The sequence below is a fragment of the Lactuca serriola genome, chromosome 4 (genome assembly GCF_051521515.1).
Source record: "Lactuca serriola cultivar US96UC23 chromosome 4, Lser_US96UC23_V15, whole genome shotgun sequence".
Classification (NCBI taxonomy): Eukaryota; Viridiplantae; Streptophyta; class Magnoliopsida; order Asterales; family Asteraceae; genus Lactuca; species Lactuca serriola.
Window position 1 is genome coordinate 54,763,519 of NC_136411.1, and position 14,933 is coordinate 54,778,451.

The window sequence follows — 14,933 nt, forward strand, 5'->3', positions numbered from 1 at the left end:
TTGTAAACCTGCTTTCTTCGATGGTACCTGAGGAATTCTGGCATTGTCCCAATGGTTCGAAAGAACCGAAGCTGTATTCGAGATGTGCTCTTGTCCCGAAGAGAGCAAAATCAAATTCGCTACTGCTACCCTCACTAACAGGGCCTTGTCATGGTGGAACGGCCATGTCAACGCACTCTCCTTGGTCACAGCCAATGCCATGGGCTGGGACACTTTAAAGGATCTCATGAGAGGAGAGTACTGCCCTAGGGGCGAAGTTCAGAAGCTTGAGGAAGAACTTTGGAACCTCAAGATGAAGGGGACCGACATAACGGCTTATACGGCCAGGTTTTGCGACTTGGCGGCTATGTGTCCCAACATGATCCTCTCTGAAAGCAAGAAGATTGAACGATACATCTGGGGTTTAGTGCCCCCGTATCGAGGAAATGTTCTGGCCTCACGCCCTACCACTTTTGACAGCGCCAAGGAATTGGCCCAGAGTCTGATCAACCACGAAATCTCCTCCACTCCAGCAACAACAACCACAACAACCACTGCACCATCCGGATCGTCTGACAGAAAAAGAAAACGATGGGATAAGAAGAAAGGCAAGAAAACTCAAACCGCCTCCAAGGACCAACAAATTGTGGCGGTCCATGCTGCTACCACCCCAGCCACACCAACTGCTCCAGCCCCACCAAAATCTTACAGTGGAAACTTGCCTAAGTGTCCCAAGTGCCCTTTCCACCACAACGGACCTTGCCGTGAATTGTAGTGTTCCAACTGCGGCCAAAAGGGCCATACTGTCCGATTTTGCAAGGCCCCTCCCAAACCTATCACACAGGTTGCTGGTACGGGAGTGACTCCAACTTGTTATGGCTACGGTGAAGCGGGCCATTTTAAGAAGAATTGTCCGAAGGCTGCAAATGCTGGGGGAACTGGAAGGTTACTCGCTATCGGTCACAATGAAGCGGTAGCTGATCCCACGGTGGTCACAGGTACGTTTCTTCTCAACAACTCTTATGCCTGTGTCTTATTCGATAGTGGTGCAGAAAGAAGCTTCATAAATCAAAACTTTAAACACTTACTCAAACAAACCCCTCAATCACTAAAAGAAACATTCGTTGTAGAAATGGCTAATGGGAAGACAGAAAGCTCTAATGAAATCTATATAGGTTGCACTATCACGTTAGATGATCACCCCTTTTTAATCGATCTTATACCAGTCTCAATCAAAAATTTCGATGTCATTGTTGGTATGGATTGGTTAAGCTTTCACTACGCCGATATCCTATGCTCCGAGAAAGCCATTCGCCTGAACTTTCCGAATCGAGAGACCCTATTGATATACGGAAATAAGCCAAGTACAAACCTTCGTATCATCTCTAGTATTCAGGCTCAGAAATACTTGCGCAAGGAATATCGCGCCTTTCTTGCTCACGTTGTCGACACTAACCAGAAATCGAAAGATCCAAAAGACATTCCTGTAGTATGCGAATTTCCTGATGTCTTCCCAGAGGATCTTCCAGGCATACCTCCCAAACGACAGGTTGAATTCAGAATCGACCTAATCCCAGGAGCTACCCCCGTAGCTAAGTCGCCCTACCGTCTAGCGCCCGCCGAAATGCAAGAACTCTCCGGTCAACTCAACGAACTGCTCAGCAAGGGCTTTATAAGACTGAGCTTCTCACCTTGGGGAGTTCCGGTCTTGTTCGTGAAGAAAAAGGATGGATCATTTCGGATGTGCATCGATTATAGGGAACTCAATAAACTCACGGTCAAAAATCGCTACCCTCTCCCTCGTATCGATGATCTATTCGACCAACTCCAAGGAGCAAGTTACTTCTCCAAGATTGATCTTAGATCCGGGTATCATCAGTTACGGGTGCTTGAGGAAGATGTTCCAAAGACAGCCTTCCGAACCCGCTACGGGCATTTTAAGTTCGTAGTGATGCCCTTTGGACTGACTAACGCCCCCGCAGTATTCATGGACTTGATGAATAGGGTATGTCGTCCATATCTAGATCAGTTCGTCATCGTCTTTATTGATGACATACTCGTCTACTCTCGGAGCGAGGAAGAGCACGGAAATCATTTACGATTAGTCCTGGAAACCCTGCGATCCGATAAGTTGTATGTGAAGTTCTCTAAGTGCGAGTTTTGGATCCGAAGAGTTGAATTCTTAGGGCACGTGGTCAGTGAAGACGGAATCTACATGGACCCCTCCAAAATTAAAGCTATTGAGAACCGATCAGCACCAAAGACGCCTACAGAAATTCGTCAATTTCTAGGCCTCGCTGGCTACTACCGCAGATTCATCCAAAATTTCTCTCGAATTGCGAAGCCTCTCACTATGCTAACTCAGAAGGGTGTATCATTCGACTGGGAAGAGAAACAGGAGAAGGCATTTCAGACCCTGAAGCGAGCCCTATGCACCGCACCGGTATTATCCCTTCCCGAAGGGACAGAAGACTTCGTCGTATACTGTGATGCATCCAATCAGGGGCTCGGTTGTGTCTTGATGCAACGAGGCAAGGTTATCGCCTATGCCTCAAGACAACTAAAGAACCATGAAGTGAACTACACTACTCACGACCTCGAGTTAGGAGCGGTCGTCTTCGCACTAAAAATATGGAGACACTACTTGTATGGGACGAAAAGCGTGGTGTACACTGATCATAAAAGCCTCCAACATATACTAAACCAAAAAGAACTCAACATGAGACAGCGTCGATGGGTCGAGTTACTTAACGATTACGACTGTGAAATTAGATATCATCCGGGGAAAGCCAACATAGTAGCTGACGCCCTGAGCAGAAAGGAATATTCCGGACGAAGGGCCAAGTCGTTGACAATGACTATACATTCACATCTATCCACACAGATCAAAGAGGCTCAGCTGGAAGCCTTAAAGCCTGGAAACGTGACGGGAGAATCCCTGCGCGAAATGGATAAAAATCTGGAGGTTAAGGGTGACGGAGCCTATTACTTCATGGACCGAATCTGGACTCCACGCCATGGAGGTTTCAGAGATTTGGTTATGAGGGAAGCACACAACACTCGTTACTCCGTCCACCTGGGTTAAGATAAGATGTATCTGGATCTCAAAAAGCTATACTGGTGGCCGAACATGAAAGCGGAGATCGCTACCTTTGTAAGTAAGTGCCTTACTTGCGCGAAGGTCAAAGCCGAATATCAAAAGCCATCAGGACTCCTCCAACAACCGGAGGTACCAGAATGGAAGTGGGAGCGAATCACAATAGACTTTATCACCAAGCTGCTCAAGACAGCAGGTGGATTAGATACCATTTGGGTCATCGTTGACAGGTTGACCAAGTCTGCGCACTTTCTACCCATCAAGGAGACGAACAAGATGGAGAAGCTCACTAGAACATATATAAACGAAATAGTGTGACTGCATGGCGTCCCTATATCTATTATATCAGACAGAGATAGTAGGTTCACCTCTAGATTTTGGCAATCATTGCAAAAGGCACTAGGGACGAGGCTGGACATGAGTACAGCCTACCATCCGCAGACTGACGGACAAAGTGAGAGGACGATCCAAACCTTAGAAGACATGCTGCGAGCTTGTGTGATCGACTTCGGGAAATCGTGGGATACACACTTGCCTCTTGTGGAGTTTTCCTACAACAATAGTTATCATACGAGCATCAAGGCAGCTCCATTCGAAGCCCTCTACGGCCGGAAGTGCAGATCCCCTTTGTGCTGGGCTGAGGTGGGAGACACTCAGTTAGCTAAAGGAAGAGTTCCTGACAGCGCCCTCACTGGTCCGGGGATCATTCGAGAGACGACCGAGAAGATTGTACAGATACGTGAACGACTAAAAGCCGCTAGGGATCGACAGAAAAGCTACGCCGACAAACGAAGGAAACCCTTGGAATTCCTGGTGGGAGACCGAGTCCTTCTGAAGGTCTCGCCCTGGAAAGGCACGATACGCTTCGGGAAGCGTGGAAAGTTAAACCCAAGGTACATAGGGCCTTTTGAGATTCTTGCCAGAATCGGCCCTGTAGCTTACAAACTAAACTTACCCCGCGAGCTAAGTAACATACATCCTACCTTCCACGTCTCAAACTTGAAGAAATGTCTGTCTGACGAGACTCTCATGGTCCCCCTCGATGAGATTGAGATCAATGAGAGCCTCAACTTCGTGGAAGAGCCTGCGGAGGTTTTGGATCGTGAAGTAAAACGGACGAAACAAAGCCGCATCCCAATTGTGAAGGTTCGGTGGAACGCCAAGCGAGGACCGGAATTCACTTGGGAGCGCGAGGATCAAATGAAACTCAAATACCCTCATCTCTTTGCTTAGCAGTATTGTAATAACCTATCTGTTTGAATTCTAAATTTCGGGACGAAATTCCCCTAACGGGGGGATGATGTGACAACCCCAAATCTATTCCCGTTACAAATCTCATCTTCACTAACGGAATGCGTCATTATACGTTATTTTCTGTAATATTTGGAATCGTCAATAACCGAATATCTAGTTATATGCATGTCTTGATATTATCATAAGTAAATATAACTTGTATGTGTTAACCCCGTTTAACCTAATAGAGTTATATTACTTTTTCAACCACTTCACCCGGGTAAAAAGTTTTAACCCTGTTAACTTTAAGCATCGGGTAGCCGTGTATCGGGTACATTACCCGAGGCATATGAAATGAGTGTAAACAACATTTGAACCCTCTTTTACCACACAATCACTCTCTCTCACTACTTTCTCTCTCTAGACCCGAAATCGACCCCGAATCCGCGAATTTCCGGCTTCCAAACGTAAGGATTCATTCCCTATCTTAATCTAAACATACTTTACTGCATTTAGAGTCCAAAATCATAGAAAACAAAGAAAAAAAAGGGAGTTTACGGCCTAAGAAGCCCCTTAGGCCGTAAACCCCCAAAATCATGCCAAAGACCATGTTTTTCCTTCCTTTAAGCTTATGGACTAATTAAGGCATATACCTAGGAGAGTTTGGACACTAAAACACAAGAAATTGGAGCTTAAAAAGGAGTTTACGGCCCAAGCTTGTGCTTAGGCCATAAACACCCCAAAAAACCCCACAAATCCTTGTTTAAAGCCCCAAAAACTCATCTAAGGTGTTTGGTAATTTAGACTTGACACTAAGGAAGGTTTAAATGCATCAAACAACTTCATTTGAACACAAAAAGAGGAGTTTACGTCCAAGGCTAAGCTTGGGCCGTAAACACCCAAGTTTTTGTGACAAACAAGTCCCAAAACTCCTCTAAAGCATGTAAGGAATTTAGCTAAGGCCCTTGGATGTGTGTTGTACCATTAAACTTCACATTTTGAGGCCAAATGAAGAGTTTACGGCCAAGGATATTCTTGGGCCGTAAACTCCCCAATATTTATGCCAAAATGTCCCAAAACTCCTTATAAGGCCTTCTAGTATTTATCTAAGATGAAGGAAGGGGTGTTGTACCATTTAAACAACCATTTTGATGGATTAAATGGAGTTTACGGCCTAAGAACAAGCCTTGGCCGTAAACTCCCCAAAATGTCACAAAAATAAGAGTTTAATCCCTCCATTTTGGTCCAAGACACATACCATTAAAGTAAGGAAGTGAAATAAGGCCTTAATCATACAATTTGGAGGACCACATGAGTTTACGGCCAAGCCTAGGGGGCTTACGGCCGTAAACTCCCAAGGAGTGGCCTTTGGGCCGTAAACTCCAAGGGAGTGAGCTCATGGACCCTCCCGTAAATCATTCTTGGCCTTGTACCACTCCCGGGAACCCTTTCTAGGCCCTAAAACCCCGAAAACGATGCTAGAATGTCCAAATACTATAACGAAAAGCATAAGATGATTAACTTCTTGTAAAATACACATTTCATATGACATTAGGGTCTTAAAAGGTGCTCAAGTCGTTATTTGGTACCAAACGCTCAACCGACACTTTTACCCGATTTACCCGATTCACCCGAATTACGCGATTTCAGGTGAGTTCATACCCCTTTAATGAACCTTTCAAACGTTTTAAATGTTTTAGGGGGGAGATACAAGTTGCTTATAAATGTTTATGGAAAGTTTTACAGAACGATTTCCGCGTTACAAGGATTAATCACATGTGATTCACTATCCTTAATTCAAATCACATGTGATTTATCACTATGCCTTATAAACAATTTTTTTACATTCTTAAAAATATTTTTGGACAACAAGCCAGATTTTAAATGTTCTTTTGGAAAACACTTTTATTAAATCAATTTACTCATAAATTGTAACCATTCTGATATAGCTATATAAGTAAGACTTGGAGGACTTAGGACCGATATCTCGCCTTATTTCCTGTTCTTGTTTGATTATGGGCTTAGGGTAGTAGTTATCTGTCCGACTGTCGTTGATTTCTTAATTATATAACTTGTATATTAGTATGGGATACGAATAATTCTTCTTTCACTAAAATACTAAAGTCACTAACAGGTCAAGAACCATCCTCACTAAGATAACTATAATAGGTATAGTTACGGTTGCTTCTACTACTACTCGCTAAAGTCACTACTCTCTACACTATAATACTCACTAATACCAAGCAATACACTAGTAAGAGAATACACGATGCTCAATACTATAGGATTTCTACACTATAACAAAAGAGAAAACTTCAAACAAACAATAATACACTAACCCACTACGAGATACTCTATTCGCTATCCACTATGCCCGGAGTTTTCCAGCAGGGAGACGACTCTACATGTATAGATCTATACGGGGCAGACGCTATTATATCCCGACTGTTAATTTCAGTCCGCGCCGTACAGGCCCAGGGATGCCACTATTTCACTATACTGTGCATGACTGGGAAGGTCATGGGATCCTCTATTATCCTCACTATTAGTAATATACAAGGAATACACTACAACTACTCTAAAATACTACACTAAATGCTAAACTACATCCCGAAGTAAGTAAGTATCTATCACTAAAGGAAGCTTGCACCTCTATCACTGATTACAGGCTTAACCTATTCTATCACATTTACTATTTGGAGATTTGCTAATATACTTTTACAATAAACTGTTTCAAGAAAATGAAGAATGCATACTTTTCACAGATTTTCACTTACAATGTATTTTCTGGAAAATATGGGATTTTCTAAGTTTCTACTACTTATGAATATAAATGACACATTATTCGCACTAATGCTTTGTATACAAAATCTCACACTAAACTCTTATGAACTCACCAGCTTTATGCTGATATTCGTTTTCAAAATAACTTGTATCTTCAGGTCAAAGATAGACAGGTACAGACGCAGCATTTTTGGAGAAGGTGGAGCACGCAAGACCCATCTCTTATTTTTGATTACTTTTGGGTGATTGTTAAACATTACAAAATACACTTGTAATTAAATTCACTATGTAATGCAATGGTTGTATGTTTCTTGTTTTTACTATTATGCAATTGTGATGATACCGTACACTACGTCATCCACCCCGAAACGTATTCCGCCGTTATCGGTTTTGGGGTGTGACATAGGGCTTGAGTGACCTTGAACTTGTGGGCTAGGGAGAATAATTGGAGGAGGTGGAGGAAGTGAAGTTCCAAGATATTTGGGAAGATCATAGATGTCTGAACCAGACATCTTTTGGGAGATATTCAAGATAGTTGATTTAAAGTCCTTAATATAACACCCAATATGAAATATTAAGGCTAGGACCCAACACAGTACTTTTATAACTTGGAAGAGGGATGCCGTAATCCAAGCTATAAAATATTTGAAGGTAGGCGAATGATGATTCACCAATTTCCACCATGAAAAACAAAATAATTTATTAGGTTTTAATTGGATTTGAAACTCCTAGTTCTTTGAGATTCATTGAACTTTCAATGGCATGTTTCAATCTCGAGTGTGCCCTTCAGGTTTTGTGACTGGGATGCCGAGGATCACAAAACAAGGTGTGAAGTAACCATGCAAATTACTTGGTACCCTTAAGTGTTTACCCCTCAATCGATGTGCCGGTTAACCACACACGCTCCATCAATACTATGATAAACATTAAGTTACCCTTTGCCTACCTTGTTAAATACGAGTTAGTGTGCCGGTTAACCACACACGCTACACTAACCGACTTAAACAAAGTGCAAAGTGTAATTTCATGGATTAGCACCTTATTCACATTTTCCTAAGTAACTAAGATTGGGTATTTATAAAAGGTGTAGTTACTTAGTATTTATCATTGATACTTTTAATGAAGGGAGAATTATAATCCTTTTCCTACCCGTTTGGCGAACGACCCTCCACCGGTCAAGGAAGCGGTGGGTGAGAGTGGACACCCATTAAACTGCCATTTTATAGGCAGTAACCTTATGCCCCCTTATAGACCGGCTTCGTGAATGAGGCCTACTAACGGTAAGACTGACTTTACTCTTATACATATATATAAATATTATTAACTTATAATATTATAAAGTATAAGGGTTGAATTTTAACTTTTAAAATTCTAAGGGCTAACTTGGAATTAAAGTATTCATAAGAGAAAACTTTTCAAATTCCAAAACTTGAGGGCAAGTTTTGTAACTTTCAAAACTTTTCTATTCCATAACTTATGTGTTTAAAGTAGTTTTAATTAAAAAAAACTCTTCAAGTTCCATAACTTGAGGACAAGTTATGGAAGACTTTAAACTAATTAAGAATTAACTTTTCTTTATTTTATAACTTATGGAATTAATTAAGGTTATACATTTTATTACTTAATGAAGTGACTCTTGAACTTCCATAACTTGAGGACAAGTTATGGAGTCATAAAACCATTCAATGAGACAAGACTCTTCATTTTTGTAACCTTTGCCATCCTTCATGAGTTTTAACAATCTTTAATGTGACTTTTCATGTAACTTTTGGACAAGTTACACAAACACATTTTAGAATCAATTGTTAGATTAAAATGGATCAAAGACACATAATCAATCAACCTTTCTATTAATCTAAGCAACTCATATGAACAAGATAATTGGAATCAAACTTTTTCATGTAATTAGCATAACACTTAAACTAATACAAAAACATGAATCTATTGACAATTATCTTTGAAATTGGATTAGCATGAACATTACCACATCAAAAACAAGTTTATCAGTCCAAAAACATCTTAGGGTAATGTTCCTAGTCCAATTCCAGCCAAAACAGTCGAATTTATGCTGTCTGGGGGTCCAACTCGTCGAGTGCACGAACCAACTCGGCGAGTCCATCAGTGGACTCGGCGAGTCAACTGTGCAGACAGCATAAAAACTCGATTTTTCAGCCAATTTTGCAAGAATAACAAGAAAACAAACCTGGCACTGATACCACTATTGGGTTTTGAGCATTCTAACACTCTTATGGTGTACATGCAACCCTATAAACCTTGGATCTATGTTTTCTCTATTATACATGCAAATAAGAACTTTACAAGGCTTTAATCCTAACTAGCATATTATGAAGCCCTTTACTACAAAGTATTAGTTAGATGACATACCTTTTGATGTAGCTTGATGTCTTCAAGCTTTAAGAGCTTAGCCCCAATAGTGTGGAAGCCTCAAGTGGAATCACAAATCACCAAAACACCTTGGAAGACTTTAGAGAATATGGATAGTTGGTTCTCTCTAGTGAAATCGGCTAGCCCTCTTAGTGTACCCACACTAGTGCCCATTTCACCAACCAATGACATCTTTATATAGTATGGAGACTAGGGTTAAATCCACGACCTTTCATTTCATATGATCCATGGGTTAAACACTCCATGGACTATCCATGAAAGCTTAGCCCAACCTAAATGAACTTGGCCCATTCCATATATATAAGATTCCATATTTAATTAGTTCATTTTGATCACTTAATTAATTATAAATTAATTCTTGATCAATACTAATTAAATAATATGATTATATATTAGTATATTAGAACTTATAATATATTAATATAAATCATAAATATACTATTCTCAAAAGACTATCCATATAAATTGTGCTGGTGAAGTGCAACCCAAATGGACCATATCGGGTCGGGTCAAGTACATACCAAATATAGTTATGGACTTAGACATTAATCCAACAATGTCAACTTTCGTAGTTTGATTGAAGCGAAAGCCACCCTTATAGCCGTAATTAAAAGATGCCTTTCAATGTTTCTTAACAAACATTTTTTATCGTACTTCAACGGGAAACCACACAGACATTTCTAAGTCTCTCTTGACTTCGAAAGAAGAGATTCATGCCCGAGATCGTTAGTTTCATGTCTCTAATGACATCACTTAAATCCCTTAGATATAATTTGTTTTATTTCTTTTTCTTTGTGGTGATTATGGCACTTTCGTTTTACAAGCTCTTATGATATCTTGCTTCCACATGGATTTATTTAAGCTACAGGCTAACTAATGATTTATGATTGAGAACTGAAGCGTTGAAAACAAGTTATGGCTGACGTGGCAAAGAGGATAAGATTTCAAACTAAAAGGCGCATGAATTTGACTCGATTTGTATCATCACATTGCCTGACACCTTTTTCGAAGTAACACTTGGTACATCGCGCTTTTCCAGGCGTCGTTTTAGAGAAAATCACACAATCGTCATCAACGCTTTTCTCTCTCCTGGTAAATCGTATAAAGGGTTTTCTCAAATCCCTTATTTTTCTTTACCACTCTCAATACTCTCAAGAACTATAAAGGCGATTTCTCTCATTGTTCATCCTCTTCTTTATGAACCTGCAACAATGGCCGATTCCTCATCTGTTCAAGAACACACCGCTCAGTCTTCTTTTCTCACCATCAAGCCCAACCAGAACTTGATCCTCGACTTGGCTCCGTTCAAGTATGACGCATGCATGCTTTCCATTGTCGAGTGCCTGAACTAATCACCTTTGGTTAATTCCTTAACCAAGGTCGAGTGTGTTCCCATGTCCTTGTTGTCGAAGGCCTTCTCATCTGCTAAGTATGTCAAAGAGGAGGAAAATATCATCTTAGAAGTTCAAGATAAGAAACACTCGGTCTCCAAGTCCAGGGTTTCTTCTCTTCTAGGGCTACACTATGTTGAATCAATGGTGAATCCAGAGTCCATCTCCATTACTCAAACCTTCGAGATGTTTTATCACATGGGGTATACCAAAATTCTCACCACAATCACCAAGTTCAAGAATTCCTCTCTACCGCCACAATGGTATGGTTTGTTTAATCTACTCTTCAAAGTCTTTTCTGAGAGAGTTGCTGGGTCAGACTATACCAGGAAATTGTTCATGACAATCCTTTATGGCCTCTACCATGGGATTAACCTTGATTACGGCTCAGTGTTGTGGGCTCATTTGGTGCCGAGTATGAATTCCTCATCTCGACACAACGAGATATCTTGTGCACGTTTTTGGATGATAGTAGTGAAGAGGGCAATTGACAAGTTCAACATTCCGATGATGGCAGACTCATTAATGTCATCGATATCCACCTTCCATACTACGAAGATCATCATCGCTGGTAATTCAAAGTTCTTATTTGTGGGGTCAATTCCGGAGACTATGTACCGAAGCGTTTCTAGGGCTAATAAGATTATTACTGGGTATAAGAAGCGCCCTGTTTCGAATCCTAGGGACCTTATTCCTGAGATACAACACTCCTTAGACGAGGCTGATAAAACCAAAAAGGGAGGCAAGAAGGGAGATAAGAAGAAAAGGGTTTCAGAAGGTCCATTTACACAAGTTCCAACCCCCAAGAAGCAAAAAACTCAAGGTGCAACTCTTTCCACTCCAAAGAAGAAAAAGCTAAGAAAGATGACTCTGCAGCCCAACTCATCTTCTACAAGCGATACCGAGTATGTTCCTAAGAAGAAAACTATAGAAGAATCAAGCGAAAGTGAAGATTCTCAATCTGAAGGATCACTTCGTGGTGATTTGCCTCCAGCTTCTCCACCACACGAGGTACCTTTAAATGATTTTGTTCCAACTCCACCTCCTTTTACTACTCACACTACTATTCCAATTACCATCGCACCTTGATAAGGCGAACAAAGCAGTTGAAGGTTCTACTCTATTAAATCAGCAGGCGACCGAAAAAGTCGATAAACTAATCACAGAAATGAAAGTATTCATGATAGATCTCAATATTGTTGCTGAAAGTAACACTATCAAGGTGAATGAGGCTATTTCCAACCTTAACGATTCACTAAGGTCTGAACGTGAAAAATTAGAGAAGCTTCGCTCCAACATTGCCGACGACAATACTACCTTCCATTATTTTATTTCGACAAGGCCCACGAAATTCCAAGATGATTTGGCAGTCGAAAGTAAGATCATGGACGAGCTCGCTCTTCGCACTACTCAACTTCGTGCTCAAATAATAAAGCTCAAGCACGCGAAGTCTGAAATCGATGAGCTCAAGTCTGAGAGGGCGGTTATGAAGTCATGAGTTCGTGATGTTAATTCTCTCCTGTCCAATCTAATTGAAGCACACGATTCAATCTTGACCATCACCTTTCGAAGGAACTTAGCTGATAAGGTTCGTCCTGCCTTCGCTCTTCTTAATCAGATTGAAGGTGTTCCTGAGGCCCCTGTCCTTCCGAAACAAGGGGCAGAAGAAAACGCTGCTAAGGCAGGGGAGAAACCAAAGACATACGAACTGATGGTTAATGTAACTTCGAGTTCTAAAGGAAAAGGGCCAATAAGTGTCGATGATGATGAAGACGAAACTGAAGAAGCTCAGCTAAAACGAAAGTCATGAGAACATGAAGTTGTTGAAAATGAAAGAATTGAGAGGGAACTACAGGAGAAAGAATGATTAGAGAAAAAAGCTCATGTCGCGTTGGAATGCAAGAAAATGCTATTTCCTTTGTGGACTATGGAGAAGTTGATATATGAAGCTGTTGAATTTCCCAACGTTTATTGGTTGGAGCATGTGACGTCATTCAATTTGAACAACACGAGGGATAATCAATTTGACATGCTAATTAATAAGCGAGCCTTCATCTTTCACTGCTTTGATTCCGTTGCTGATGTTCCCTCACCAGATGCGAAAGTGGATAAAGCCTTGATTGACTTTTATCTCACTTATGTCCAGCCACAGTACCTGACTTGGAGTCTTCAGAAATTAACCACAGTCAAGGTCACATGGCCATTCATTACTGAAGGGTTACGCTTGCAGATCTACCCAACCTCAATCCATATGATTGGATCCTGCTGCTGAATCTTCTTTTAACTAAAGAACAAAAATATGAACCCATTCTGGCTCATCTGAAGCGAATGTTGGTCTCATATATATATATATATATATATATATATATATATATATATATATATATATATATATATATATATATATACGAGGTATCAAAGCTCGATATTGAGGTTGCAAAAGCCATGAAGCGAAAGCCCACAGTGAATCCAATTGAGAAAATGAGCGATATGAGCGAAATAAGCTTAGGCAAGATCGACACAGCCCATTTAACTATGATGTTTCAACGAGGGACTGATGTTCCTGGGGTGTTTCAAAAGTGTCTTTTCTCTTTGCCTGATAAACACTTGTTCTCCACATCCTGCCTTGAAAATGTTTTGGAGATTATCAACAACTGCCCCTTAAATGATGAAGCAGCGAAAAGGAACTTCAATGACATGCTTCGCTGGTACATTCAATTTCGCAGGACTATGCTTGCTGTGATTCCCAAACTTTTCAAGACAATCATTAAAACACAGCAGTGAAGTATCTCTCGCCTCAATTGACGCAAAGGGGAGATTGTTGGGTATAACAGATTGCGTCATTGGGCTATTTTATGGATGCTATTCGGGTCGGAACCGACCCGAACCCGAATAAACTGAAAACCGAATAAGGGTAATTGTATGAACCGAAAACCGAACCAAATAAGCAATACGGGTTCGGTTCGGTTCGGCTATTATTCGGTTCGGTTCGGTTCCGACCCGAATAACCCAAATAACATGTACAAGATGATTAACGAGCCGAATAACCCGAATAACCCAAATAACATTTACAATGTGATTATAAATATTGTATTTTGTATGAATTTTGTAGCTTATGATAAACACGAATAACACGGATTAACTATTCTTGATATATAAAATGTAAAATCCAACCACCACAATCTTAAGATATAGTTATTAAGCAACATATTAAATACTAAACATTAAACATTCAAAACACCTAAAAAACTATCTATAAGTATATAAGTTAAACATTAAACATTACGTGAGTATTTTGGGTAATGATTGATAGAACACAAGACCGAATAAGCAATCGTACAGGTGGAAAAAAAATATGACTTTTCATATTCGATTCGGTCCATTTGGACCGAATAAGCTCTTATTCGGGTAACCCGGACCGAATAACCCGAAAACCGAATAAGACTTATTTAATTACCCGAAAACCGAATCGAATTGCTTATTCGGGTCTAATTCGGTTCGGTTCGATTCGGTTCGGGTTTTCGGGCCAAATTCTCATCCCTAGGCTATTTTACTTAAGGCCATTATGTACACGGTTTGGGCCTGTCCAACTGTATTTATTATTAGGGTTATAGTATATATAGTGCATGCATGAAATCGTAGTTGTTAACGTTGGATTGATACATTCTAGTAAACATAGCACGCCTCCACAGTAGCAATTCTTTATAGAGTTCTTCTGAGGTTGTGGTTTTTAATCATTCGAAATCTTTTGATCCATCTCATATTCTTATTTTCAAATCGTGTTAATACTTTACTTGTTAGAATCTAATCGATCTAAAACGATTTTATTCCTAACATGATATCAATTTATTACTACATTTATTGTAATTATTATATTAAAATATTATATGGAATCTAATAAAATAAAAAAAAACTCATAAATTGACATGTGGAAAAAAAATCAATTCAAAAAATAATCACAAAAAGACATTTGGCAAATTGAATAAGAGTGTGACATATGACAAAAAAAACTTTCATTTATTAGAGTAAGATACTAACATGAG